The sequence below is a fragment of the Peromyscus eremicus genome, chromosome 2, assembly GCF_949786415.1.
Source record: "Peromyscus eremicus chromosome 2, PerEre_H2_v1, whole genome shotgun sequence".
Lineage (NCBI taxonomy): Eukaryota > Metazoa > Chordata > Mammalia > Rodentia > Cricetidae > Peromyscus > Peromyscus eremicus.
Genome location: NC_081417.1, coordinates 29,688,401 through 29,716,181, shown reverse-complemented (window position 1 = coordinate 29,716,181; position 27,781 = coordinate 29,688,401). Strand labels below are relative to the sequence as shown.

Below are 27,781 nucleotides of genomic sequence, written 5' to 3'. Positions count from 1 at the left end.
CATTCTATCACAATAGCAGGAATACGAGAGTTCCAAAGCGTTCAGCTTTCATACCTGCTATAACTGCTGTAACTGGTGTGTGTGTGTGTGTGTGTGTGTGTGTGTGTGTGTGTGTGTGTGTGTGTGTGTGAAAAGCAAATGAATCGTGCTGTGCTGTATTTTAAAAGACCGATTGCCCACTTAGAATTTTTTTTTTCCGGAGTATTTGACTGTTTATCTCAATAGACAATCAGCCCTCAAATTCAGCGAAATGAACAGTACTGATAAGGAAGATGGAGAGGCTGGGAAACCCACACAGTCAGATGGAGCTGTCCAAACAGCCACAGTGACAGGGGAGGACGGGAAGCAAAGACAGAGAAAGTCTGCCTGTCCCTTCTCTTTTCTTGCACAGTCCGGCAATGCCTGGTGTGCAAAATCGTTCACAGAAGATCAGCCTTCACGCCGGGGAGCAGCGTGTGTCGGGTGCAGCTGGCAGATGCGGTGGTCTGCCCCCGAGAGGGGAGCGTCTCCCCCCGCGGCTCGCACCAAGTGCGCTGCTCCGGCGGGGGATGACTTCATGCGGCCCGCCTGGAGTAGCCAGCGGCGGCTGCAGCTGCAGGTGGGGCGGGGGCCGCGCGAGCCCAGAGATCCCAGCACACGCGGCCAGACGGCGGGACTGCAGCCCGGGGCAGCCAGGACGCGCCTCTCCATCCTGAAGGTAAGCCACTAGCCCGCGATAGCCGCCCGGAGCCGGGCTTTCTGCCTGGGTGATGACTGGCTTTGTAAGACCCGGAAAAGAAGAGATAACCCTGCTGCGTTCTGCAGAGGGAAAAGGAGTAAGGGAGTGAAAGGTTGATCAGCCTTGCTTTGGAGATGGGAGGAGAGGATGTTCCCTAGCAAACAAAGGGGCTTTCAGCCTCCAGCTCTTAAAGGTGATCAACCATTTCCGTAGCATGTTGGTTTAGACACCAAGGAGGATTCGAAATGTGAAACAGTCTGAACAGTCTGAGTGCCCGTTTTACCTTTGTGTCTTCCACCTTCCTTCGGTCATTCCCTGGCTTGGGAGCATCATGTCCTTGGAAGCAGTTGGGGAAGTCGTCAGTAATCTTGCCCCTCTGTGTCTTCTTTGGTTCTCTGCCATCCCTGGTGTCAGGGTGTTTCTTCACTCACCTCAATGTCATAACACCTGCTCGCTTCAATGCTGTGCCTTTGGGAGTCCGGGTGGAGGGAAAACTTCGCTCTCCTCCGAGTTCTGCTTGCCGTGGGCTGCACTTGGCAGTTTCTCCCTTCATTTTCATCTTCCCTGTCAATCAGTTCATTGATTTACAGAGAGGCTGTATCTACTCACAGGTCAACTCATCATCTCTGGTGCTCCTTCAGTTCCGTGGCTGACTTCATCAAGGACCCAAAAAGGGCATTGCCTCTCACAGGGTTCCTTATTGGGTATTCCCTTAACATACTACGACCAGTGTACTTTGCCCAGACGCATAGAATAAAATGCCCTGCTTTCCGCTCAGGACCAACATGGTTTTCTCTAACTGCCTTTCTTGCAGTCACTCTGGTCGGATAGTCACAATGGCTTGGGTGGGAAAACAGACTATATTGGGCTCTGCAGGCAGTTTTCTCTGTACAGCCATGGGTAGAGGAACACTGGAAATAGCAGTCTATCTAGTTCTCTTAAAAAAAAAAAAATTTAGCTCTCCGGGATGTAAGAAAATTAGCTATCAGAGTTTGGGGCAACCATTCCAAAAAAATAAGTAGCGTGCTTGTGCTAGGATTCCTCAATAACCTCCAAATGGGGCTTTCCCATTGGCAGACAGAAAGCCTGGCGGTCTGCCCAATCCCAGGCTTGGATTATTTGATCATCCCAGGTTTGTCTCCTTGTATATAGGTTCCTCACACTCTGAGCCTCCGCTGCCGGTCCCCCACACACACCGCCCCCCCAGCCCAAGTCCTTATTCCTGTTGTCACCTAGTTGCATACATCTGAATATGATGTGAAGCGTTAAGATGGCTGTGGTGGGTGCTGCGGATGTGTACCTCACCATCAGAGCCATTACAGTAAGCCAGATTGTGCGGAGTCCATGAGCCAGAATTCCATTTAATTTTAAAGATCTGTCATCCCGACACTTGAAATTGGAAAAGCGGTTTCACTCAACAGCCATGCGGTTTCCTTCAGTAGAGAAGGTGATAAGGCAATGAAGAAGAGGACAAAATCTAACCTAAAATGTCACGGTTGCTTGTCTCTCCTTCCCAGGGTGCGATTTCTCTGAAGTCAGGCTAATTCTAGTGTGCATTGGTGCTACTTTTCTAATTACAAATTCCTTGTGAGAAATCCACTCTAGGAAGATGTGGATTTGTTCCTTTGTCTCCACTCTCAGTACCCGAGCAGAGGGAGGGGGTGCCCACCATAAAATGGTCCACTCCACCAACTGTCTCGGGGATTTTCAGGAACTGAGGGCCATTTTTATTTGTTGATTGTTGTGATTGTGTTTTGAACGTGGTTTGTATTTCAGGTATTTAACACTTGAGATTCTAGAGTTTTGACTCAATAACATCTTCTAGTAAAGGAAACAGAGAATAAGATTTGGGGGTGGGGGAAGTCCTTACTACCATGACCTTTCCTGATTTAAAAATACTGAATGCATCAATCATTTTCTTCTGAAAAATAACTAATTTTATAATAAATATAAATAATCCCTTTTAAAAACTTAGCTCAATGCTTTCTAAATCCAAGTCCGATTATATAATGATCACTCGATCCTACAGGAATAAAAACAATTTCTATAATGCTAAGAGCTATATGTTTTGGTTGAGAGAGAGCTATCTGAGAACATCCCAATAGTAGTTAAAAATTCTAAGACTCTGTTATTTGGTTTCTGAGGAAAGAAATCGGTTCAGGATCAAGGGGCTGGTGCTTGGTGAGCTGGTAGGATGCCTGCCAATGTTTTCACTGGAAACAAATCTACTAAGTGAAGGACTGGAGTCAAAGGCACCTTGTAGGGAAGAAGACAACTTTAAGATGTCATTTTCATTCTGGTACAAATGAGGAGGACAGGACACATACGGAACTCCAGATATGGACCTTGTTATGTTTAAACAATTTTGAGAAATATTTATAAACTTAGAGCTCTAAGTAGGAACTCACTCACTCTCATACACACACACACACACACACACACACAGTTACACATGCACATACATTCACGCTCACACATTAATTGTGCTTCGACTGGAATTGATTTATCACTGTATTTCCTTTACTTTACAAGTTTCTCGGGTGAAAAAGAGAATGAATTAGCTGGTTGGTATTCAGAAATGAAGAAGGAATGGAGAACAGAATGCTTCACAGAATTAGGTGCTAAATGAGCTGTGAGCGTTCCTGTATGTTTGACAAGATAGAATTGAAGTCAATCAGTTGCTTTCACACCACATGGACACCGTTGATGTCTAGCAGGCAGTAATATCAGATCCTTAGCAGGGGCAAATTGAGAGGTCGGAGTTGACTTCTCATGACAAAAGAATATGTCATGGTTTGTATTGCTGCCATTTGCTGCACTTAAAATAGCCTTGAGTTGAAATAATGAAAAAATGGAAAAGAAAGACAAAGGAATAAATGTCATTTTTGTTTATCCAGTTCCTCTACTGAGAATGAGTGGGGAAAATGGTGTTATATTGGAGTTCTGAGCTAAAGTATGGAACCCTATCTCAAACAAACACAAAAAGCTACTTTGAATATTACTAGTGGTGTCTTGATGGACAGAGGTCTGCAATACTCTACTTTTTTCAGTATTTATGATAAATAATACCTACCATGCAGAGTGAGATCTCTTCATCCAGCTCATTAACCCTCTCAAAGCAACCAATGCCCAGCCATACATTAATTCATTCCCATACACGCCTCCTGATAGCAGGCATGGTTAGCCATCCTGCCAGGTCTTGTTCACAGCTGCCCCTGGCTCTTCCACAACGCCTTCTCTAATGAGATAAGCTTTCTTCTCCTTTGTCTAAATCCCTATTGTTTTTTTATGTCTTACACTAACCTTTCATGTGAAGATGCACTGTCTCTTTATCAAATGCAGACATACAAAACAAAGTCCAGGACTAAAATCAGCATATTACCAGCAACAAATTTTACAGTGCCCAGCTATGTGTATCCAGGGAAAATGTTATGGATCTTTCATGACTAAGGGACCCAAACTTAGATTACTGTGTTGACAAATGTGTAGAGGAACACTGCCAGAAGTTGACTGCTGTAGTCCGCTTTGAGACACACTCATTTATCATTAGAAAAACTTATATCTCCTTCATTTGTAATTTACTCTTAATATTGCTCGCTGCAGAAATGTATTTGTCTTTGTCAAGTGAAGGAAACAATGATAAATTATGTTCATCCGCCAAACAATTTCCAGTGTAAGGAGACACATATCGCCTTGAATAAAGAGAAATGCATTAAAATTCTCAGCTGGAATGTGTGAGGCTGGAACTAGCTGGCAGGGCCGCTGTTAATTCTAACAGGTGTCGTAGGAACAAAACATCAAGAAGGAGAGATTGAAAACTCAAGAGGACACCCTCAGCTGTCACTTTCTCTACATTCCCCCTAAATCTTTTGGTTTCTAGCCAAAATATGACATTGTATAAGCACAACAACTTAGTGTAATTTTTTTAAAAAACCTTCGACTATCCCCACTCATGAAATAAATTGAAATTTTATAGTGTATTTTGTAATTTTTAAAAATGTGACAGTGTACACACTTATGGGAAACTGGAACATATATATTGTATATAAGTTTTATGTATCTTAAAATTAGTATAGTAATTTAACTATGTAAGATTTGAAATTACATAACACATCAATTTACCATTTTAACTCATTTAATTGCATACATTTGAAGTGTTCTACAAACACTATGCTATCCATTTTCAGAACTTTTTCATCATCCTAAACAGACTCTGTGCGTCAAATAGTAATCCACCAGTCTTTGTACCCTTTAGGCCCTAGTACTCTCTCTATCTGTGCCTATAAAATTGTCTATTTTGTCATAAAAAATAGAAATATTACACTAGTTGTCTTATTATGTCTGGCTTTTTACACTTAACACAATGCATCCAGAGTTCATCCATACCACTCTGTGTCAGGATTTCATTCTAATTTAAAGCTATCTTATTCTATGCATATACTGGATTTTGTAATTTTTAGTTGCAGAACACTTTCAGTACATTATGTTTCTAACATGCATAATGCTATTTAGAAAATTAATAATATTTACCAGTTTTCTATGTGTATGCCATAATTTATTTAGTCAAAAATAGGTTGTAAGTATGTATTAAGTTCATAGTTGTCTTGTGATTTCAAGCCATGGTTATATTGTTATGGACATAGCAGTTATATGTATATAACATAAAGTTATATATCCTGTTTATATATAACATAAAAGTTACTGCATTTTACATTTGGTGGAAGTATGCGTAAACATTTAGGTTTGAATATGTAAGCTAATTATGAAAATTGTGATCTTCTTCAGCAGATAGTATTTATGTTTATGGCTGAACCAGTTCCAACAATCTTGCAAATGAACCCAAGTAATAAAAGGGAATCCATCTAGCATAATCTGAGTAAGGAGAGAGTCTCACATTTTTTCATTTGTAGTTTGCGAAGGAAAACACTCTGCATAAATATTGGAAGATTTCAAGTCTCACATATTCTGTCATTTCAGGATAGTGCCAGTGCATCACAGATGTCAAGTCTTCTAACAACGATGAATTAATGTAAAATGATCTGTAGCAATTTTTCTTTGTCTCAAGTTCCAGAAATGGATCGTTGTATCTAGCCTAATCTAAAGCATGATCTGTTTTTTAAGTTCAAATTTATGGACTAGCTTTATGGTAAATCTACTTTGTCTTCCTGATATATCATTTTAGTTTTTCTTTTTGTTTGTTTTTCTCATATATTACATCCAGATTGCAGTTTCTCCTCCCTCCTTCCCCCAGTCTCTCCCCGCTACCTCCACTCTCCCCCAAATCCACCTCCCCTCAGAAAAGAGCAGGTCTCCCAGGGACATCAACCTAACAAGCATAACAGGTACAATAAGACCAGGGCCATACCATCACTTCAAGACTGGATGAGGCAGCACAAAAGGAAAAAAAGATCCCTCAAGCAGGCAGATGAGGCAGAGACAACCCCCACTCCTACTGTTATGAATCTCACAGAAACACCAAACTGTCCAGCCATAACACACATGCAGAGGACCTAAGACAGGCCCCTTGGCCTCTGCAAACCCCCAGGAGTCCCAGTCAATTGACTCTGTGGGTCCTCTGGTCCCTCAGATCCTTCCTCCCCCTCTTCCTCGGGACTCCCAAGCTCTGCCTAATGTTTAGCTGTGGGACTCTGCATCTTCTCCCATTAGTTGCTGGATGAAGTCTCTCTGGTCTCTTTGATGAAGATTCTGCTAGGCTCTGGTCCCAGAACACTCTAAAGACAGGAAAAACTGTAGGTCAAAGTTTTTGTGGCTTGGTGGGCGTCCCAATCCCTCCACTTGAGGCCTTTCCAGTTACAGAAGGTGGTTGGTTCAGGCTCTGTGTCCCCATTACTTTCTTTGCTAAGGTTATTCTTGTAGCTTTTGTGGAGTTTCCCTTGCACCAGGTTCCCATTGCACCTCGCCTCAAATTCACCCCAATTCCAGTCGTTTGTCCCAGTGTTTTCTCCCCCTGCCACAACCTGATCCCTCCTATTCCCAACCCCAACCATCCACCCATGTGATCTATTCTATTTCCTCTTCCCAGGGAGATCCTTGTATCCCCACTTAAGCCCTCCTTGTTATGTAGCCTCTCTGGGTCTGCGGACTGTCTCATGATTATCCTTTACTTTAGAGCTAATATCCACTTATAAGTGAGTACATACCATGTTTGTCTTTCTGAGTGTGGGTTACCTTACTCAGGATGAATTTTTTCTACTTCCATCCATTTGCCTGCAGATTTCAAGATGTTATTTTTGGTTTTTTTTGTTTTTGTTTTTCGAGACAGGGTTTCTCTGTGTAGGCCTGGCTGTCCTGGAACTCACTTTTTAGAACAGGCTGGCCTCAAACTCAGAGATCCACCTGTCTCTGCCTCATGAATGCTGGTATTAAAGGCGTGTGCCACCACAAACCAGCTGTTTGTTTTTGTTTTTAACAGCTGAGTAATACTCCATTGTGTAAATATACCACGTTTTCTTATCCATTCTTAGGTTGAGGGATATCTAGGTTGTTTCCAGTTTCTGGCTATTATGAATAAAGCTGCTGTGAACATAGTTGAGCAAGTCCTTGTGGTAGGATGGAGCATCCTTTGGGTATATGCCCAGGAGTGGTATAGCTGGGTCTTGAGGTAGATCTCTTCTCAATTTTCTCAGGAATCTCCACATTTATTTCCAAAGTGGCTGCAGAGTTTGCATTCCCACCAGTGGTGGAGGAGTGTTCCCCTGGCTCCATATTCTCTCCAGCATGAGCTGTCACTTGTGTTTTTGATCTTAGCCATTCTGACAGGTGTAAGATGGAATCTCAAAGTTGTTTTGATTTGCATTTTCCTGATGACTACTGATGCTGAACATTTCTTTAAGTGTTTCTCAGCTATTTGAGATTCCTCTATTGAGAATTCTATTTATATCTGTACCATTTTTTTTGTTTGGATTATTTAGTCTGTTGATGTCTATTTTCTTGAGTTCTTAATATATTGGATATTAGCCCTCTGTCAGATGTGAAGTTGGTGAAGATCTTTTCTCATTCTGTATACTGCCATTTTGTCTTATTGACAGTGTCCTTTGACTTACAAAAGCTTTTCAGTTTCATGTCCCATTTATTAATCGTTGATCTTAGTGCCTACATTATTGGTGTTCTGTTCAGGAAGTTATCTCCTATGCCAATTTGATAAAAAGCTGTTCCCCACTTTATTTTCTTGAAACACAACTAAAAAAATCCACCACCTAGTACTTAAGCTGAATTATCCAGTGTTTGGAATATCGAAAGCATCAGTGGAACTACAGGATGTAACTACTCACTGCATAAGCGTGCCTTAGTTACCTTGTGCAGGGGAGGAGAAACTCTATAATATAAAGATAAAAGAATGAATGTTGTGACATATATTTAAGGGATATTTAAAACTAATGGGTTACAAGAATTTATATTTAATGAACAAAATCATTCCACAAAGTAGGCCCTAGACAGATAACAGTGGTATTTTATGGATGTTTTTCCTTTGTTGCTAGAGGTGGAGAGACTTATTGATGGACAGTTCTCTTCTTACTTGCTGTTGTCCTTATTTCTCAGAAGAGCAGTCTTAAAATACCCACTCTGACTTTGCCTATATGAACAATGTGGACACTTCTTAAACAATACATGGCAGCTTCTATGAGAAAAAAAAGGTACAAGCTTTAAGCTTTTCGTTGAGATCATAGCTGTAGTGCAAGCAATCTACTGAATCCTTCTGTTGTGTAACTTTGAATTTAACTGAATAAATAGAAAAGTCAGTAATATCTTTATTGCCTTTTCTTATACTTTCATCCCTGTTCCTTCGTGCTCAGCTTCTCTTGATAACTGTAATATAGGAAGGGGACAGCCAGATCTCAATATTTTCATGCAATTACAAACTTAATCCTGATAGAATATGCCAAAGTGCCTTAAGAGCTGGTGGATGTCAAAAACAATCACTGGTAATAATCTTTCCTAGTCCTCAAACTTGAGCTTAGCTTTAAAGATTAGCAGATTTTCACTACTGACTGGTAGTATGTCAGTAATATCAGATTTTTGGAAAAAAAATTACACGTTTTTGTTTCTAATTATAAAGTATGCTTGCTGGTTTTTGAGAAGGATTTATTCTGAAAAGGCTATGTTAGCATTCTCCTCAAATGAAGTTTTGACAGGGCCGTGTAACCAAGTGTCATCTCGTTTGATGGTTCTCAATAGTTAAAAACTGGGGCTGGGGCTCAGCCATTAAGAGGAGCACTGACTGCTCTTCCAGGCTTCCAGGGGATCTGGGTAAATTCCCAGCACCCACACATGGCTCACAACTGTCTGTAACTTCAGTCCCAGGGGATCTGACACTCACTCTCTTCTAACCTATGCTCTCTCTCTCTCTCTCTCTCTCTCTCTCTCTCTCTCTCTCTCTCTCTCACACACACACACACACACACACACACACACACACACACACACACCAAAACCTACTCATTTGAATTCAATTCCACTTAAATGACGATTTGAGCCAGTAGACCTATAATGCCATCGTGTGACATTGTGAAGTCACTATTCACCCCCAAATTAAATCTTATGCAAAATGATCTGACGGAAGACCAGCTCACTGAACAGGGGGATGGTGCTTGATGTCTCGATTATCTTAGAGAGAAAAGACAGTAACCTGTTACACAAAATATTTGCAGTGTTTAAATTCTCCTTCCTAGCAAGTAGCATGGGAAATGAGACGAGAAGGCAGTGAAATGTCATAAAAGGAAGAAGTTGAGTTGATTTCAGGTTGCTTGAGTATATGGTTAGTGTGGGTTTCTTTGCTTTATGTTTTTTTCTTCAAATAAATTGACAGTAATTTTATACAGCATCCTAATGCAGTTCTTTAGTCGTTTCTGAGATCAGTTAAAACATGTACACTGACCACTGGGCTCTCCAGTTCCCTTTCCATTTTTTTTTTTTTCAATAGTTTGGGCAACCACTTAGGTTCTCAATGTGTCAAATGAAATTGGGTTTGTAATTCATTTGCTAGCAAGGTGAGTTATTTGACCATGCCTGAGCCTCCTGGAGTGCTATTTCAAAGCAATGGGCTCTGATCCTGCAGTCCTGTGGGAATTAGACTCAGCTTCTATTTTTGACTTTCAGGCAACTGATTGGATAATCTGATTCAAGTGACTGGCATCTTCTTTCCTCTCTGAATTATGTTGAATGTCTACTCGCACTTGTCACTGACTATCAGATGGCAGTGAGGATGTTATGTGGGGGTGTTGATTTCAGAAGCCAAGTGCCATGAAGAAATGGAGCTGCCTCTTCCCTGGAGAAACACAGTTGCTGTTTTCTTTTTCCAGTGACAGTGTTGAATCCCTAAGGAAAGGATAGCTTTAATCCATAAACACTATTAATGTCTATATCTGCCTCAGACAAGAGCTTAAGCGACTGCTGTTCATCATCTGGGGAAATGATAAATATTTTTAAAACAATTTTTTATTTAATTTTTTGAGAATTTATGACAATGCATTTTGAACATACCTTTTTAATGTGTAAAAATGGGTGAAATTTTATATAGCTAATCAAAATAATTAAATTATCAAAAAGGAAAATTGATCTGTAACTATATGGTACATGAAACAGAGCTGGGATTGGTCTGTTACATGTATTTATATTTAAAGCTCACAAAAATTAATATTCACAGAATGGTTCATTACTAGGTACAGCTAATTAGATTTAATTAACAACAACTTTAAACTAGTATTTTAAAAATGCAATGCCTGAAACACAAATTCTCTGATACAATGACAGTTAATTCTTGAAAAGCAGACTTCAGTTTTTTGTTGTTGTTGAATGGCTTTATCTTATTTACATGGATCATTTATTTGTGCTTAATGAAACTGGTACAAAAACCATCAAAGGCCTATGTATTCTATAGTATGCAAATCATAGTTCAAAATTAGTATGTCACAGCTAGAGAGAAGGCTCAACTCTTAGGAGTCCATATTGCCCATTCAGAGGACCCAAGTTTGTTTCCCAGCATCCACATCAGAAACTTAACAACTACCTGTAACTCCAGCTTCTGGGTATCCAGTGCTCCCTTCTGGCCTTTACAGGCACCTGTACTCACATGCACATACCTACATACAAACCCATACACATATACTTTATTAAAATAATTTTTAAGTGAGATGTTTGTGGTGATTGACAGCTCTGGCTGCACTTGTATTGATTCACTGGGATTGGTGATCTCTTTATGTTTATCTGGGGATAGAATACCATCATTACCTCGGATAAAAGCATATGTCATTAGTGAATATCTCCTCAATTTGAAGCCAATACATGGGAACAGGAAATTCATCAGACATTCATCAAAGGATGGACATGGGACCTAGTCTCATTCTAAAATGTTGCCTTGAGAACAAGGAAAATACCTCTGTGAAAGATGCACATTTCTGTATTTGTACATTTATCACAGATGAATAGAAGTGTTTTATGTATGTTGTAAGCTAATTTTCTTTAGTTAGTTATATGTGAATAAATATGTATAGATTATGTGTGTGTCTATATTCATGACCTTTCTATTTCAAATACTTGATCACTACAAAGTTGAATTTCATTAAAATTTGAATAATACATGTTTTCTGAATCAATTTTTACAAAGAAAACATAGTTGCATTTTAATATCTGCACATGTACTGTATAAAACCTGAATTATAGATATTTATTTAAATGTTTAATAAATGTGTATTACTGACTTATTACTACTACTCAGTTAGGGGAAAACAAAGGCCTGAACACTGTGATCTTTTAGCTTGAACAGCATACTAGCTTAGATTGTTTTTTCAGCAGCTGTTTCTGCCCTTCTCATCGGATTTTCTCCTTTGAGTGATACCTCGTCCAATGCAAAGGAATTTTTCTCGTCTATCTGTTTTTCAGGCCGTGTGCCACAGTGCCTCTCTAGTCCTAATTGAACGGAGTGTTTTAGAACTCAGACATTGCCATGGCTACTGAACATGATCGGGTATATTTGTTATGGATCCCTTACTTTTTATGTTAGAGAATGTAGAGAGAAAGTGCCCTGTGATGCTCACACTTTTCTGTTCTTGGCAGAGTGCCCTGTCATCCTAGAATCTAAGAAGGAAGTTACTGAGCTCAAACTAGAGCATGGACCAAAGGAGCTGTGATTTTTTTTTTAAGTCGGAAAACCAAATCTGATCTGACATTTATTCATCTGTCTTCACCATCATGACTCCAGGAGAATATTAGCCAGGTTTTTAAAAATAGCTGATTACTGATTTCAATTATATTTATGTCAAGCTTCATCATAAATTTAGTCTCATAACACTTTCATGTAAAGAATTCATTTAACAAATACCCCGAGTTACACAGTTACACTGGATTTCTTCTGCATTACCTTGGAGTAAAATTATAGTAAAAAAAATGCCTAAAGGCCAGACCTATCCATCAGAATTGAAAGGAAAAAAACCTCTTTTTTAAAACTGCTCTCCATAATAAATTTCTCTTAGGATTAATGATATATAAACTGATAGATGTGTGTACATTTGGACAATTTATTAAGTAAATAGTCATGTATCACATATTTTGCTCAATGGCTGACTGTATATTCACTCATAGTGGACTATGTCAGCTACTGATGCAGATATCTTCATTACAATACATGATGGTATTCCCACAATGATAGAATTACTTGATGATACATTTTTCAAAACATACTATGGTGAAATGACATGGTTGTAGTGTATTTAATCATGTACTAAATTGTACAAACAGAAATTCCTTTTAGAGAAAAATATGATATCATTCAATATTTACATTTTATTAATTTGTGAAACATTATATGTGTGTGTCTGTGTGTGTATTGCCCCAAATTTAAGACTGTTCAACTTAGATTTTTCAACTTTACAGGACTTTAATAACAACTGTAATTTGCATTAATAGCAAAAATACCTAGAACCATTCAATTTCCAACATTAAATACAGTGCTTATTAATTACACTGTAATTCAGCAGTTTGATATAAAGTAGGTGTATTTTTAGCACAACTGTAGGCTAGTGTACATATTCTGAGTATATATAGAAGTGGGATTAGGATAGATTGATCCCTGGATTAGCTATACAAAAAGTATCTTCAACTTTGGATGTCGTCTATTCACAGCAGGTTGGTTACATCACAACTCTGTATCTGTGATTTGTATTTCTTGTACATGTAAACTCTTCCTTAATAGCAATGGTAGTTTAGGAATTTTAGTTCAACTATAAAATATTAACAGGTTAAAAGTACTACAACTGTAAGGTCAATCAAATTTGAAAGTTACTGATGTCACTGTTATGATTTCTCAAAATTGCTATTTGAAATTTCATATTATATATAAAAAATCCCTCATTTAGAGTTTCTGCCCCACTTAGACAGGCGGTGGTGGCACACACCTTTAATCCCAGCATTTGGGAGTCACATGCTCTTAATCCCAGCATTTGGGAGGTGGAGATAGATGGATCTCTGAGTTCAAGGCCAGGCTGGTCTATGGAGAGAGTTCCAGGACAGCCAGAGTTACACAGAGAAACCCTGTGTCAAAAAAATTAATAATAAATACTAGAGTTTCTGCCCCATTAATCACATAGTATTATCAAGATAATAATGAAATGATGTAGGGTTTGGGAATATAGCTTATACAATTGTTTTATAAATTACAGGTACCTATTGATGACACCTATAGATGATAAAATATATTTGATATTAAGTGTTTTAAAATTATTGTACTATATAACTGTGACCTTAATAAAATTAACAAATAACCTGCAGTGCTTATTCTGTCTTACCTTATGACTTTCACTAATTATTAGTAGAATAGATGTTAAGTAACAATTCTATAAAGTCCATTTAGAATTTTTAAATCTCTAGTTCTGTTGCTTTTAAAATCTAATACGTAAATTCATTAAAAGAAAAGAATCTGGAGTTTTACATAAGCTTTCCAATGCGTCAGTCACTTTAACATTATATATGAAATACATTTAAAAATCTGTATATGGTCTTTAATTAAATACAAATATTGGGGTAGTCCTTGAGACATTTGGTAACATTAAGTGTGCAAGAATGTGATATCCTTTAAGATGTATGGATTTCTAATGTAGATCCTTGAGTTATTTGCACTAAATTATTTTATTCATTAAAATAATAGCTTATAGATACTTCTTTAATTGCAAGATGCTTGGAGAAGGAAATAACATAGATATGAACAACCAAAATTTCATTTTGATAAAGTGCCAAGCAACAACATTACAATGCCAAGCATCTAAAGATCTTTATTCACAAAATGTTTATATATATATATACATACATATATATATATATATACATATATATATATGTCCAAAGAAAATTGAAAATTGAAAAATCATTTGTTAGTGCTTAAGCCAAGAGAGAGTCAGTGTGTGCTCATCTGCTGTATCAAGTACATTTAACATCTATACACTGCTTCCAGAACTCAGGGGGGATTGACTTGTGCAGATGCATTTACTAGCTGACCATTGTTAAAAGCGAGGCAAAGACGCTAAAAGGTGAATGTTTCATAGCTTTCTTGAACAACTAAGCTGAAAAGGCAAATATAGTAGGGGAAGATGAATTATTCCTCATCCCTGACTAGATACAATCAATTATGTTTTAGAGGCATTATATAATCCTCAAAGCATCCCAGTGTCCATTCTTTTTTTTTTTTTTTTTTTTTTTGGTTTTTCGAGACAGGGTTTCTCTGTGTAGCTTTGCGCCTTTCCTGGAACTCGCTTTGGAGACCAGGCTGGCCTCGAACTCACAGAGATCCGCCTGGCTCTGCCTCCCGAGTGCTGGGATTAAAGGCGTGCGCCACCACCGCCCGGCCCAGTGTCCATTCTTCTGGTAGACCATACCAACTCTGAAGCTGGAAGAACAAGAGACACGCTCATGTTTCTGACAGAGAACTGGAAGTTCATGGTGGTAATGTGCCAATTTAAGGAGCATCCATAAGAAACAGCAGCGCCAAATCAAACTCATTGCAAGGCAAGGCCAAAGCAGTGTTTTCCTCTCTGCTATGGTATGTAAGATATGATCTCACAAATGAGAACTGGGCTCCAGTCTGCTCCTGAGTACCGATCCCTCAGCAATCCCCACTGCAAACTACACCAGCAAGACCTTTGGGCAGGCTATTTACATCAAGCCAGATGGACCCGGTTAGCATCTTCTCAAGTGTGGTTCACTCTTCTACTTCACCCCTAACCATATCCTAGTTCGTGTTCCTTTTGATTATCAACTACTTCTGAGTATACCGTACACACTACTTGAAGATTGCGATGTGAGTAAGCAAACACAGACTGTGCTGATGGGGAACCTGACTTGAATAATTCCAGTCTAGTTTGTACTTGTGTAATTCCACCATTACTGAAATCTTATTACTTGATTTAAGGATACACACGTTCACTAGGTCCAATTTAAGACTCATTTCCCATACTATAACATTATTTCTGTAAATTGAATCTAATTGCAACACATAACTTCATAATCTCCCATTTTAAAAGTTATACAAAGTGCACAGAAAATTCTCTCCTATAATTACATTATACAAATTTAGTTCATTTTGATTAAGCATCTTTCAAATATGCAATAGTTAAAGAACTCGTTTGTGAGATTTGTATTATTTAATGCTTCTGAAACATCATCACTGTAGCTCGTTTTTTTTTCAAATAGTTTAACACCTGCCAAGTATTCTTTCAGCTCCTACAAGAAAGCAAGAAAAGAAATATATTAATATTTTTAGCTTTAGTTTTTATTTAAGAATTAGTCACTTGCTGTTATTGAAACACCAAATGTGCTCTTAGTACTAGAAATTTTTTTTCTGTATGAATTTTTCTAAGTGTTTTTGTATGTAGCGTCATTAACTAGTGAAGTAAAGCTTGATTGTCCATTATTTCTTTGTTTCTTTAACGTCTGATGGTGAGAGCCCTCTTTCAAAGACTTACATTTTCAGTGTGCACATTGGCTGCTAAAATGTCAGAGACTGGTGATTTCGTTTTTTCAGTTGTAAAAAGCAAGATGCTTGAAGAATGGGGCTGAAGAAATAGCTCAGCCGTGAAGAGTATGTGCTGCTTTTACAAAGGATCTGAGTTCTGTTCCCAGCACACCTCTTTTGGGCTACTTTCAAATGCCTATTACACACACACACACACACACACACACACACACACACACACACATCTTTAAAGAAGAAACTAATAATAATAATTATATAATATATATAATATAATATATATAATATATAATATATATAATATAATAATAATAATTACAATTTTTCTCCATTTAGCCAATCAGCTGCTCACATCAAGCGCCATGTTTCCACATCTAAATGTGTCATACAGCCAGCGAAGTGAGAAATATCAGTGCACTAACTCTGTGCTGAAGCTGTTTTAAAGCCAAATGAATTTTTGCTCACAGCAATCCTAGAAGTACATGTTATTATTCTTTCACAGAAGGGCTACCAAGGCATAGAATAATTGAGCACATTATCCATGACTGCGCAGGAAATAGAGGATTAAAACCAGGTGATCTGTTGTGAGAGTCCACTTTCTCAAGCCCTATCATGAACACAAAAGTTTCTACCTCTTCCCTTTGTTCTACAAACATTTACCAAACTGGAGTGGAGAAGAAGAGATACCAAAACCCTGCTCATTTTGTTACACTCTATACTAGGGTGAAGTTCAATTTAAAGGCTTACAGAGACTTTACTAGAATAAATACTTCTGCATTTATTAGGATTATACCTCTATTAATATTATCAGATGGAGATAACACTTGAATTTTGAATTATCACAAGTAAAACCCTGTGGCAGCCTCATATTGTAATATGAATAATTACAGTAATTTTTGCAGCAATAATTCTACCTTTCATAAATTATTATCAGATATATTTCCACCTTTGGCTCTCAACTTAGTTCTGGTTGTACATACTTTTGTGTAAAAAGGCATAGAATTTAGTAAGCTTTTTCTTTTTTGTTTCTGAGGTGGGTCTTTCTGTCATAGCCTGTCTTAAAGTTTAGGTTGCTGTGATGAAACACGTAAAGGCGACATAAAAAGGAAAGGGTTTATTTGGCTTGCATAACTGAATCACAGTCCACTGGGAGAAACCAAGACAGGAACTCAAGCCGGGTGAGAGCATGGAGGCAGGAGTTGATCAGAGGCCATGGAGGGGTGCTTCTTACTGGCTTACTCCTCAGGGCTTGCTCAGCCTGCTTTCTTATTGAACTCAGGACCAGCAGCTAAGGAGTGGTACCACCCACAGCAGGCTGTGCCCTCCCACATCAATTACTGATTAAGACAATGTCATACTCGATAGTGGTGGCCCACGCCTTTAATCCCAGCACTGGAGAAACAGAGGCAGAGGCAAGTGGATCTCTGAGTTCTAGGCCAGTCTGGTCTATAGAGCAAGTTCCAGGACCGCCAGGCCTACACAAAGAAACCCTGTCTCAAAAAAGAAAAAGCAAGGAAGGAAAGAGGAAAGGGAGGGAGGGAGGGAGGGAGCAGTGGTATGGTAGGGGGAGAAAATGTCCTACAGGTTGGCCGATAGTCCAATCTTATTCAGCCAGTTTCTCAATTGAGGTTACCTGCTCTCCGATGACATTAGCTTGAGTCATGTTGACATAAAGTTGGCCAACACATAGCCCAAGGCTGGTCTTGAACTTGTTGTGTATCACAACTAGGTCTTGAACTTTCTGTAAAGTCTAAGCTGATGTCAACTTCTTTGTCTTCCTACCTCAACCTTTCAAGTACTTGGATTGTAGACTTGCATCACCATGGTCAGTTCCCCAGTAAGGTTTTAAATTAGGTTTTCATCATCGGGGAGATTGAAGAAAATATATAACTTATCAGGAGGGAGGCAACTTGGTCCAATGGTAAAAACTAATTCTGTCTACCTTGTCTTATAGCTACACCTCCAGCTATGAGACAAGGATTCAATAGACCAAATTAAAGCATCCACTAATACACAGGGTCACTGTGTGTAAAGGTCCCCAGCAGTGATTTCCCTGTTCTTTCTTATCCACTGCCTTAGCTTCTAAAGCAAATGTAGCAAATATCTTGGATATCAGACATTTGTTCTATTTCTTCTCCATGCAGCAGAGTGGGCTTCATACAGTAGACCAACAGATGTTTATCTTTTCACTGCTGATTCCGTGAAAATGAGTCAAGCTCCATTTGAAGCACAGCAAAACTTGCATGCTCTCAACTCCACATCTAACTTTAAACACATACTCAGAAAATGATAGCATGTCTATAATAAGCCACTTACCGTCCCTCTAAATTCAGAGCTGTCAGATCCTGTCTGTCTTTGTTAGCAAGTAATTGCAGTTATGTTAACATTTACTCTGGGTTAGTCACATGTTATTTGCTGTTTGTACCCGTTTTTGTTTTCCTGTACTGCAGCCTAAAACAGTTATGGGTTTTATTCAAGATAACATAAGACTTTTGTTATGTTAGGTATCAGGCACTCAGTGTACTAGGACCTCACCATAAAGTGTTAGTAGGAGTGTGTACATGCTGCACTTTAGTTTTCAAGGAAGACTATTCGGGAAGTATTCTTAAATTAAGAATCAAACAGGAAAAAGGTACGGAAATGTGTACAAAGGAAATCTCAGTTGAATGTATATGTTTGGATTTTAAATTTTGCATTATTTTATATATATGAGTGGTTTTTCTATGTGTGTGTGTACCACATGCATGCTTGGTGCCTGTAGAGTTATTTAATATTGTTTAGCTCATATGTTTATGTTTTGGGGGAACCAATCACATAGAAGGCTTATCTTTCGGGATGATTGATTTTCCCCCTCATAGTAGCTATTAATTGCTTATAGCTTTTCACCTATAGTTAGAGTCCTATAAGATTTCTCCTATTCAAGTTGGCATGTCAACTGGTGTTGCCATCATTTGGGTCTTGCTTAGGCTACCATACTGTTGAGATTTTGAGAGTGCAGCTTTCCTGTCCAATACAGAAGTTACAAATTGACAGCCAAGTCCTGAGCCTCTGGCTTTTACAATATCTCTACCTCCTCTTCTTGATGTGTAGAAGTTGGCATGTAGTGCCAACCAAAATTCAAAACCAGAGAACTTCTTTATCATGACATTCCTTTACCATCAAACAGGAAATAATTTTCTGCTGTGTAAATCGATATGAATTGTGTCTTAATTAAAAGAGTTGATGTTGTGTTTCATTATGTCTTTGTTTCTACTAAAATTACTGTTATTTTATTGTCTATTAAATTAACCTAGAACAAACACCAAGTCCTGGTAGTCCAGGCGTTTTTACTGTTCCAAATTTGCCATGGCTCCATCACCTTCTCTCTCTCTTCTAATTGTCCAATATTAATCAAGGCACAAGCCTCCTGGAGAGCTGATAAGTGTTCTGATTTCTATGATACTTTTCGGGCCATCTACTCTGCCAGGCAATTGATTTCCCCAAGCAGAATGCACATGAAACCCATTTTATTATAATATACTTTTATAGCTAATAAACAAACTAACATTATTAAATGACCCTAATCAAACCTGTGGTGTTAAAAAGATGGGGCACAGATGCTTCTCTCATAAAGCGAACTCAGTGCCCTCATGGTACTTAAGATTTCTTGAATGAACTTAGCTCTGAATTTTCAAGATCATTGCATGCAAGTGATCTCTTAATTTTGAATTATCTCCTCCTACTCTTCATATTGTCTCCACCCCTCCCCCCAGATAAAGCCTCACATTGGAGAAGTCAATAATTTTCATCTTACATGGTTTTACTGTGATTAATAGAACAGTACCCTGAGCTGTAACTCCCTTGTCATTGTCTAGCATCCAACATGTACAAACTACTCAAATGGATGAATGTTGCTGACATTTAAATACAAAGCAAATTGACCTTGAAAAGTTGCATGGGGTTAGTTATTAAAAAATTATTAGTATATTTATATTTTAACATACCAATCCAGAAATCAAACCCTCCAATGTACTCAGGGGTTGGGCAGGCAAAGTAAATATGTATTGTGGTAGTCGGGGAAGACATCAGTTAGTACACACTATGACCTTCACTCACACACATTTTGGTTTTGCTCATTAACTCCATCTAAGCCAAACAACCCATAATTACTCTTATTAAACCTTGTGACAAAACTACTTAGAAGTATAAGAAAAGAGATTTTCATGAACATGACTTGTACATTCATCTACAATAAGAAAAAATAAATTAAGTAGTTATTATCTACTGCACATCACATATTTCTTAATGTTAAACTCTGAATCGTAGTGTGTGAAAAATGCCTTCCCAATTGGATACAGCAAAGAAACAGGAGGACAGTGGTATTCCACAACTGCCACTGTGTGGAAGCATGCATCATGGGAAAGAGAAAGAAAGACAGGAGTGAGGAAGGGAAGGACAGAAGCAGAAGAGAGAGAGGGGTAGGGGAGTAAAGAATGCCTCCATGTTTCAGTGAAATGAAAACTCTCGGGTCGCTCCTCTCGTATGATTTTGTTTTCTACTTCAACACTGAGAAATCCTACTGTTCTCCCCATCTCTGTAGAAAATTTTGGAAAACTCTTTGATGCCCTTAGAAGACAACACCTAACAAGCAAAACCGGGTTACTTTGGATAATTGCTGTAGAATATTAATTGTGGGCTGTGATAGAAATACCATTGTCATAGCAACCACCAACGACGTTATAGAGAAGAAATGACTTGGTTTTTTTTCTTTTTCTTTCTTTCTTTCTTTTTTTTTTTCTTTTTTAATGGAGCTGACTAACAAGATCCCCTTTGAAATAGCTCTGGCACAGTGTAAGCTGATACACAAAGTTTAATAAATGCTAACTCACAAGTTGATAAACCTTTTTATTTAGTCAGCTCCATTATTTTCATTTGTTCAGCTGAATTGTCATCCTACATGACAATTGTTTTCATGTCCAAACTTCCCACAAGGGCTCCTGTGTTCAGTCCCACTCTGTTAGGGCGAAGGACAAGAATACAGACTATTTGGGGAGCCCAGATTTGCTATGGTTTATAAAATTAGTACCAGTAACTAGCCTCAGGATGCTTCTTGTGATACAGTGAGGGTTTCTTCAATGGTGGAAACCTACTTCGTCATCTGCCTTAGTAACCAATCAACTAAAACTGCTAATTTTAAGATTATGCTAACGCCACAATTGGTTTCCTTGGAAACCACTTGCAAAAGCTGCATTGTCTTAGAAAATGTGCTCCTTTGCCAGTACATTCAAAGGGTGACACTTTGTCATCGTGTAAAAATTAGCATCCTAGACATTGTGCCCTATAATCAAAGAGGCAGAGGTTGTCACTAATTACATTTAAGGGGAAAATTCTACCTAGGATTGTTTTTAGCTTGAGGTCAACTTTTATAGATGTGGATTTTTTTTTTATAAATAGCTATATATCGAAAATAGTGTGTGTGTGTGTGTGTGTGTGTGTGTGTGTGTGTGTGTGTGTGTACAAACTTTGAATGGAAAACAAAGAAATGAAACAGCAAAATCCTAGTACTCTAAAATAGGGAGCTGTATACTACTATCTGGATTGTGGAGATAATACTTCTCTTGTTTCCTTAACTCAGAGGGTTATGTGTTTCATTGTTTTATGATAAGACACATCTGACATGAATTGGGAATTTTTTTTCTTGAAGAGAAAAAGCCAATAGCAACTGTGCACAATAGAAGTCAAAATCTGGCCGTGTTATAATGAAAAAAATTTGCAGAAAAACTTTTATTTAAGATTCAAGATTATTCTTTAGCTTAACTTCATAGGAAGGTTTCACAATGCTGTCTTTCTTTGAGATGGTTTAATTTTAAGAACTGACTTAGTAACTGCTATCATTTTACAACTTAAAGTTTTGGATGAATGCATCAATTTATAAAACATCCCCTCTGTCTAGACCACCATGAAGCCTGGTGCTTGAATCGATCCTGATGTCTTCAAAGAGAGTTCAGCCATGAGGGACCATATTAAGTAACATATACAAGATGAACATGATGCATTACTCCCAAATTTGTTCATAATTATGAATGATTGAAATTACAGAAATATGGGAGAAAGGGCCAAACAACTAGAGCAAGCATGCTCTGTGGCTTCTTCACAGTCACCTTGGGGACAGGCACAGTGAGGAAGAATAAAGAAATGCAATTTTCAAAATAATTCTGGTTAAAAGAGAATATGATGGACTTTGAGGGTTCATTTATTGCTAATAAAAGAGTAGTTGATAGCTGGAAATAGAGAGCAGTTGGCAGAGGGCTTACCTATAAAAGAAATCCTACTTCGATCCCCAGCTGTACATAAAAAGGACATGGTGACACATGTCTGTGATGAAAGCCAGCCTGGGATATATGATATCCTCTTTCTAAAGAAAGAAACAAAGAAAAACTAAATGAAGGAGTCATTTGGGCCACTGTAAGTATTTACTCTCAATCCTCACTAGCAAAGGCTGATTCTAACTAGCAGTTACAAAGGTTGACAAGACAGTACTTAGCATGAAAGTGGACAATTTGGTAAAATCCAGTTTTTTCTTAACTAAACCTGGATGTAATCTACCTAAGGCAAAAAATAGAAGACAGCTGATTTAATGGAGGCTGTTTCCACAGGGGAGACTGTTTGGACTAAGAATGCTGCTGACTGAAAAGTCTGACAGGTGACCTGGTGGAGAAGTGCTAGAAGACCCAGTGGGGGAGAGAAAGGCTCTATATAACCAGGCCATCTTTGTTCATTGATACCATCTAAATTGGGATTCTTCTGTCCCATAAAGATTGGAAAATTGGACACCATGTCCATCTTTTATAAGTTAGTTGATAAAGATGCTCCTGGATGATATCTCTCTGAAGTTCTCAGGATCAACTCAAGTAATACACATTTAAGGCCCTCAAAAGAAATCTCAATTTAAAGTTTTTTAATGTAAGTGCTATACAAAGGAGAAATCAGTGCCAACACTCTGGGAAGGAAGACATTTGACTAGTTAATCTTCAAGTCACTTTTGGTCAATCAAATCTAGTCCACTTCCTATTTTGATTTGGATATTTCACTTATTACTTACTATGGTGGCACAAGATTAAACTACTGTGCTAGATGATTTTATGTCAACTTGACACAAGCTAAAGTCATCTGAGTGAAGGGAGCCTCAATTAAGAAAATATCTCCATAAGATCCTTCTGTAGGCAAACTTGTAGGGCATTTTCTTAATTGGTTATTGATGAGGGATGGACCAGTGGCTGGTGACATCCCTCCGCTGGAGGTCTCTGGTTCTATAAGAAAGCAGGCTGAGCAAATCATAGGGATCAAGCCAGTAAGCAGCACTCCTCCATGGCCTCGGCATCAGCTCCTGCTTCCAAGTTCCTGCCCTGTGTGAGTTCCTCTCATGGCTTCCTTCAATGAAGCAATGTGGAAGTGTAAGCCAAATAAGGCATTTCCTCCCCAATTTGCTTTTTGGTCATGGTGTTTCACCTTCACTGCAGCAGTAGAAACCCTAACTAAGACAACTACCATGAGATTTACCAGGTTGAATCACATATTTTTAAATATTTACTTATTTATCTACTTACTTATTGAGATAAACCGTACCATAGAGCTCCAGCTTTCCTGGAATTGAGCACCACCTGTCTCAGACTTCCTACTGCCAGCATAACTGATGTGAACCACCACACTCAGATGGTTCATTATTCTTGACTTGAACCACGGATTTCATTAGAGGAGTGATCCAGTTCAAACTTGTAACTCAGGATTGACAGTAATGACTCTTACTGTTTAGTAAATTAGCTATTATTATTATTGCTGAAATAGAACTGTAGGAAAACAGAGAATATGGTAGGCACTGTCTGTTAATATAGGAATAGCAGTAAAGAAAATAGAAAATAACTTCCAACTATTTGGAACAATGGATCCTTGAAGGAATATGATCAGAGGCTGTATATTCTTAGAAGATGGATTTTCCCAGCAAATCCTAGAAAACTGAAGATAGACCACACTCAGAAATAGAAGGTTCATATTTAATTTATGCTGTGTGATACAAGCCATGTTAGAATAATCTGTGAGGAAAATACAGACAATTCTATTTTTTAAATGAGAAAACTGACATTTGGGGTACCCACAGGGCAAAACACTCTGTCACCTTTATGAGGTCAATAAATAAATCCACTTAATGTGGCTATCTTAAACCTAAATTGCAAAGAAATTTTTAGAAAATGGGAGAGAAAATAATCAGAACTTTTAACTTTAAGTACTAAGTGAGGCCCTAAAGAAAGGACCATCCTCAATATGTAAGTAGAATCACAGGTTACCACACATACCTTTAAAGGATGGGGAAAGGAAGAGAGTAAAGAATTATTCCAAAGTTTTGAAAGTGATGCGAAGATGAGGAGAAGTTGTCTCTTGGCAGATCATTGTCAGGGGGAGTCTGGTTGAGTGGACATTGAAAGAAGTGAGGGAAGTTCTTGTACTCACCCCATCCTCTGTTACTGTTCAGTACCAAAATGTACCTGAGATTCTGAATTTATTCTCAGTGAGTAGGATTACATTTTTCCAGAAGTCTGTTGACTCCTGTAGTGCTAAAGAAGATTTGTATATACAGGACGGGAAATTTTAAGGCTGCAGGTAATAGTCCCATTCAGTTAAATACACATTTAAAGGACACTATTCATGAACTGAAGAGGGACAATCAGGAAATAGGCAAGCAGACAGAATTCTGTGTACACTTTAGTTTTGTGATCTGAAATCTCGTAAGTGTCATACACCAATTTACGACTTCTGTGAACTTCTTCTAAAATAATATGGATTGAAATTTTCTCTCAAGAATTTGGCTAGGAAAAAGAATGTTCAATAAGAAATGTCTGTTTTTCTCAAACTCATTCAGATTCTAGACTTTCCATATTACTGCTTTGACCTTTTTCTAGAAACAAATATATGAATAAAGAACCACCAAGATGATAAATGCTGTGGTGCTTTTCCAAGATGCCGTTGGCATTCTTCCTGCTGCTCTGAACACCAGTCATTTATGTGCATGCACAACTGGAATTGAAACAAAAAACTCTGTACTGACTTCAGACAAAAGTTTCAGGACATTCTAAATGGAACTATATCTGATCAGGCTTAGTTAAAATAATTACTAATTCATATTATGCCCTAAAAGGCCATACTGTTGCCTAGCAACAGAGTCAGGCACCCATAACAGAAGCATGCTTGGGAACAATGATGAAAAATCCCTAAAATCCTAAGAAGAGAAAAGAAAGTATGCCATGAAGTGGTGGCGTGTTTTGACTTAAGAAATGTCCTCTAAGCATTGTTGCATAGCCAAACATGAATAACCTACTACAGTGTAGCTAGAACATGATCTTTCAGTATTTACATAATTTAGCACATTTAAGAAAGAGCGTTTAACAAAGTTTGGTAAAAGGTACATAATATCTTCACAGTGCCCCATGGATTATCTTGAAAGATATCTTGAGATAAAGAAACAATGGATTTAAAAAAAAAATAATTGAGAATGGGGAAATAGTCTTCCCCAGAGAAAAGCACACCAATTGGTTATCAAAAACCAAGTGGTTAGCTCTTAAAACATACATACAAGTAACATTATACAGACTGAGTAGGTTACATTTAGGAATATATATATATGTGCATGTAACAATAATTAATGAAAGAGAGCAAGGTGGGGTATATAGGAGGGTTTGGAGGAAAGAAAGGAAAGGGAGAAATGATGTAATTATATTATAATCTCAAAATTAAAAGAAAAATATAAAAAATAGTTGATACTCCAAAAGTTTTGATTAGTTGTCAGATGTCTGTTTTCACATCATCACATATATCTAGACTGTCAGAAACCTCTCACATTGGATTTGTTTTCAGTTAATATATCATGTTCATATCCATACACAAATGTAGATGCATCAGCACATATCTCTTGAGCTCATTTTAAAATATGAAAAAGGAAAAGGAAACAAAAGCTAAGCACGTTTGCATGTTTTCTATTGAGAGCTTTAGATGGACTTTTTTATTATTTTGGCAGAATGAGCTAACTTTGTATGGGCATTCTCTTAAAAGAATGTCTCTTTTAATAAAAATGGAGCAAGTCTTAAGCATTTGGGCTGTCTTTCATTTCTGTTTTTTCATTATATAAAAGAAGAAAACTTGGAAATAAATAAAAACATCAAACACCAAAATTAACCAGATCCAAAAACTTCCAACTTAACAAACATACATACAAAATTGACATTCAAAATTGTAGCTGTGATGTTTCACAATAATTTTTACACTTTTAGCATATTATATATTTTATACATTTACCCACCACTATAACCAAATAGTTCCACTTTGGGACAGTCTTGATGTTACGTTTAAACATTTAAAAAGTTCAAGAAAGAATAAATTTAGGATCCTGGATAGAGTACAGAGATCCTTTGCAAATCTGGTACCTCTAAATCAATATCCATTAACTCTTGGTGGTATCAATCTTTCCTAAAAAGTATTCTCTGCTCCATTGAATTGGATATTGACTGCTGGTTTTATGAATTTATTAAGCAGAGTAGTTCTGTTCACCAATGCTATTTAAGCATCTGACAGGGGGTGGAGAAATTACATTATTACTGGCTTCTTGATTCTTACTGTGTGTCTGATTATATGATGCAGAGCTGAATTTTAGCATCTGAAAGCTGGAAACATGAATGAAAACATTAATATGCTACAGCCGTTCACACAAAGTCATTCGGTTTCAACACCACTGAATGTTGCACAGTCTAAAGAGGAGGCTTAGATAAGCACATCTGTTTTTCTTTTCTAAAGAAGTTCTATGAAGTCAGCAAAAGGTCATCCTTAACCATGAAGACAAGACAACAGCAGGATCTTGGACACGAGCAATGCCACAGCCAAATAAATCCAAAGACTACTTATAAATGTTTAGATTGGCATCAGAACCCAGGGCGGGAAAGAAAGGAGAATGCCTTTTAGACACTGAGAAGGAATATCATTAGGAGACCCCAGGACATTGAACTATTTCATGAACATCCCTGACACCCAACATCCAGCAAACATTATGTGCATAAAGATGCTGGAGTCAAAGATTATGAGTTAGAGAAGCGAACCTATAGGCCACCCTCTCACATTGCAGTCTACATTTTATGTATTCAATTGTTTGTTTGTTTGTTTATTTATTTATTTATTTATTTATTTACAGAACTTGAGATTAAAGTCTGGAGCTTGGACATGCTATACATGTGTTCTGTCGCTTAGAAATATCTCCAATCTTTTTTAAAACCTTCATTTAACTTTGAGATAAGGACTCACCAAGTTGCCCAGACTTGCCCTGAGCTTACTCTGCAGCCCAGACAGGTCTTAAATTTGTGAATTTTCTGCTTCAGCCTCTCAAGGAACTGAAATTATAGGCCTTGTACTACCAGGCCAGCTATGGCTTAGTAAGTCTGTTTCTATCCGTCTCTGTATCTCTCTGTGTATGTGTGTGTCTCTGTCTGTCTGTCTGTTTCTCTCTGTGTCTCTCTCTGTTTCTCTGTCTCTCTCTCTCTCTGAAAAAAAAAAACCCTTCTATGTAGACCAGGCAGACTTAGAACTTGTAGAGATGCACCTGCCTCTGCCTCATGTGTGCTGGGATTAAGGACATGGTGCCACCACAACCAGTCTTTAAATTCTATTTTTAATACATGTACAAAAAATGTAAAAATATTTTAATTGTGTAAGAGTGGTAGTCATTTATTAGTTAGTGTTGGTCCAAGTTGACTATGTGACCCCAGATATAGCCCTAAAATCCTGACAACTAGATTTGAAGAATATATTCTTCCTTCCCCAAATGCCACTTCTACTAAAGATTCTAAAGTAAGTAAATGTTTTTACAATAATACATGTTATAGGTATTGAAATTCAGGGATATGGATTATTGATGAACACTTTGTGCTTCTGGTTGAAACTTTCAAAGTGAAAGTTTCAATGAACAAAAATAGAGAATTTTCTGCTATTTGTGCTTAGCCATGATTCAAGAAAATGGCCTATTAGTTTACCAGGATGAAAAGCATCCTATCTGGCAAGGGGTATAGTGCTAT

The 27,781-nt window shown here is 37.8% G+C and overlaps 1 protein-coding gene across 1 annotated transcript in view; it reads left to right on the top strand.

Annotated features, from left to right (window-relative positions):
• Positions 1–567: 567 nt before the first annotated feature.
• The window catches only part of Pkia (cAMP-dependent protein kinase inhibitor alpha), a 75,552-nt gene continuing 48,338 nt past the window's right edge, over positions 568–27,781 (top strand). The window contains exon 1 of the mRNA XM_059253962.1: positions 568–697. The gene's annotated coding sequence lies outside the window, so the exon portion shown is untranslated. The remainder of the gene's footprint in view (positions 698–27,781) is intronic.